This window comes from Palaemon carinicauda, chromosome 17 (assembly GCF_036898095.1).
Source record: "Palaemon carinicauda isolate YSFRI2023 chromosome 17, ASM3689809v2, whole genome shotgun sequence".
NCBI lineage: Eukaryota > Metazoa > Arthropoda > Malacostraca > Decapoda > Palaemonidae > Palaemon > Palaemon carinicauda.
Window position 1 is genome coordinate 59966125 of NC_090741.1, and position 3436 is coordinate 59969560.

The window sequence follows — 3436 nt, forward strand, 5'->3', positions numbered from 1 at the left end:
ACTACTACAGCCGACAGATGGGAGGGGGAGGGGGAGGGAGAGGGGGAGGGGGAGGGAGAGGGAGGAGAGATGCGACCCAACCCCTCCACTGAGAAGTCTCTCTCTATCTCTCCCTCTCTTCTCTCCCCCTTTCGTCACGACTACCACCTGTGTTCGCGAAATGAAAGTTATGTAACTGCCTCATGTATCATCCATCTACAAGATACATTTTAAAGGAATTGAAGAAAATAACTATGGATACTTAATAAACCAAACAGTTCGACATGACATTGATGACAAGCACAGATAGCCGACATTTATATGCCTTGAATCTTACCGCTGGCAGGACAAACAATAATCAGCTGGCTGTGACGTCAGCAATGACGTAACGGCTCTAGCCCCTCCTCCTCTCATCTCAGGAGTCCCCGGACATTTTGGGCCAATCCTAGCCAAACTACATCCAGGCTGGATGTCCCATGACGCAAGCACATGACGACACTTTATTCTTTCCTCGACAAACCCCGTGCATGGGGACGTAATGCACTGACGTCATTGAAAAGGTGGCCAAGAAAGCACAAACACAAAAGACATAATTTTGACAGCCCTGTGACCTATATCCTGACTTGTGATTTTAATGTGGAAAAGCTTCTATAAGATACGAAATATACAGGCATGGCGTTAAGCGATGCTCTTTTTTTTAAATTCTATATTCAAGGTCCTAAGGTACGATTACTGTAAATGTGTCCATGTCCAGAGTCCATTGAATATACTGTAAAGTGGGTTGGAGAATAGATTAAAGACCTGATCCCCGTTTTTCATAAAAGATTTCTTCCATTTTGTGAATATAAAATTATAAAATTTTTCATTAAACTTGATATCTTCACCCTGTTAAATCTTGGACGATTCTCTCTCTCTCTCTCTCTCTCTCTCTCTCTCTCTCTCTCTCTCTCTCTCTCTCTCTCTCTCTCTCTCTCTGTGTGTGTGTGTGTGTGAGCCTTACTTAATAATTATTTATAAATTAATCAACAAGGCTTTTAAAAATGAAAAATTGACGAAGGTCTTTGCATCTTTCATAAAAACGTATGCATGGCAAATGTATCCGCCATTTTGTGAACTCGCATCTGATCATCTCTTCCATGAAGAGAAAGCAATTGAAAATCCAAAAATTTCTAAAAGACACAATTGAAAAACCTTATGTTAATTTTATAAACTTCACCACTGACTGAAATATACCCGGAATAATCTCTCCCACCACTGCATGAACTATTTTCCGAAAATACTAAATGACAGACCATAAAAATGACCACAGATGAAGTCCTCAGGGTCCACTCGTCATGGGAATCGTCCAAATCAAATGTCCTCAGCCTGGATATACCTGGAAAGGAACGAGGTTTCTTTCCAGATACTTCCAGGCTGTGCAATTATCAATTATTATTATTTGCTCTCAAGATTACTCCTCTAATAGTCTCTCGCATTTGGTTGACCTTTCTACATCGATTTTATTCCATAATGTCTTGTTTTCTAACATCTTGTTGGTAAGGATCTCTCTCTCTCTCTCTCTCTCTCTCTCTCTCTCTCTCTCTCTCTCTCTCTCTCTCTCTCTCTCTCTCTCTCTCTCTCTCTCTCTATATATATATATATATATATATATATATATATATATATATATGCAATCGCTTCTAGTACACTGCAAGACAAAGGCATCGGACATGTCCTTACTCATGGCTGGGTTTGGTAATCTTCATCAATAGCTGGTCACTGCTGATAGGTAATGGTTGGAGATTTTTGTCTAATCGCTTTGGAGATTTTTGTTTAATCGCCCACAGGAAACCAACCTAGTATGTGTGGCCCTGACTGGTACAGCTTTGCTGATTATAGCGATACACAAACCCTTTCACCCCGTTGACAGTACCCCCACTCAGAAAGGGTAATATAAATATATATATATATATATATATATATATATATATATATATATATATATATATATATATATATATATATATATATATATGCATGTTTCTTAAAAATACCTATAAAAAGGAAACTAAATTAATCACTAAATTTCGACAGACCAGGAAATCAACCTTTCCATTCATGGAGAACTGTCGTTGAAAGGGGTAGTCTCTCGCAGGAGCCATATATATAGTGTATATTTGCGCAGCGAGTCAGGCAGGAGTCAGAATGGAAGGGATATACTGTATACCCAAACGTAGGAAGTGGAGGTCTACCAACACCGCCACAAGGGGGACGCCCGTTTGGGTACGAATCGTCGAACACATAGTTGGAAGAAGATGGCAAGGAGGGTGCGGGTACGAGAGGGAAAAGGAGTGGGGGGGGGGGGAGCAAACCTAGGAGCAACCATGGGATGATGTCAGATTTTCTCTGCTGCACAACACAACACAACACACACGCTAGCCACGAGCTACAGATCTGCTATTGAAACACGGGGACCTAGGTTCTCGATGTACTAAAATGCAACATGGATAAATTACCATGGCAATAGGCGGTTGATTAGAAGGTAGTTTATGCAAGTTATAAAAATAAGAAATGGATATTTGGATTAATAAGAAAACGTTAAGAACTGCTAAAAATATGGCTACTGTTCTCTACTATGAGTTGACGCGTCGGTCTACCAAACCAGGAACGCCGAGACGTTCTAAATATTTATCAACACGAGTTGGAGAAGGAAACTTGAGCATCGGTATCCTAGCATAATCCGTTTTAAATTTAGAACACATGACTCGTGAGTTAACTAACAAGGTACGAAATCATCTACACGAAAAAAATAAGTCTAATGCCACGCTCAGGGTGCCATCTTGGATCGCAGTTTTAACGTTACACTAAAATCAAGATATTTCCCTGTTTTATCAACACCGGGCCGGGCTTATGCCAACACCGGCTCCTGTGGTTATGCAAGCAAATGGTTATTATACATCGTCCCATCAAAAGGGGAGGAATCGACCGAACAATAACGAGACCCACAGCGCATCTCTACACAACGTTTAGCAAATTCCCCCCACACAGCTGCTATAGCTGTTCTCTTTGTCAGATTGGCCCCATTGTGACTCTTGTCAACATGGAAAACTCCGTGTATCAACACCTGCAATTGAGCTGCAGCGGGGAATTTGCATTCGCGATCATTTCGCATTTTCAAATGAAGGTACTGGGGTAGTTTTCTATTTGCAAATATGGGTACCGGCGTGGTTTTGCATTTTCAAATATAGATATTTTCGTAGTTTTGCATTTAATTTTCGTTGTTTTGCATTTTCAAATGCAGGTATCTACATAGTTTTGCATTTAAAAAATTCGAAACCAACAATTTTTCATATATAAAATTAAGATATCCAAATATTTTTTACTTCCCCATAATCCATAAACATTTAAATTAAGAATAATGTGCCTTAGTGTTGAAAATTATAAATAAAATAAAAATACATTTCCTACAATCCTGGAT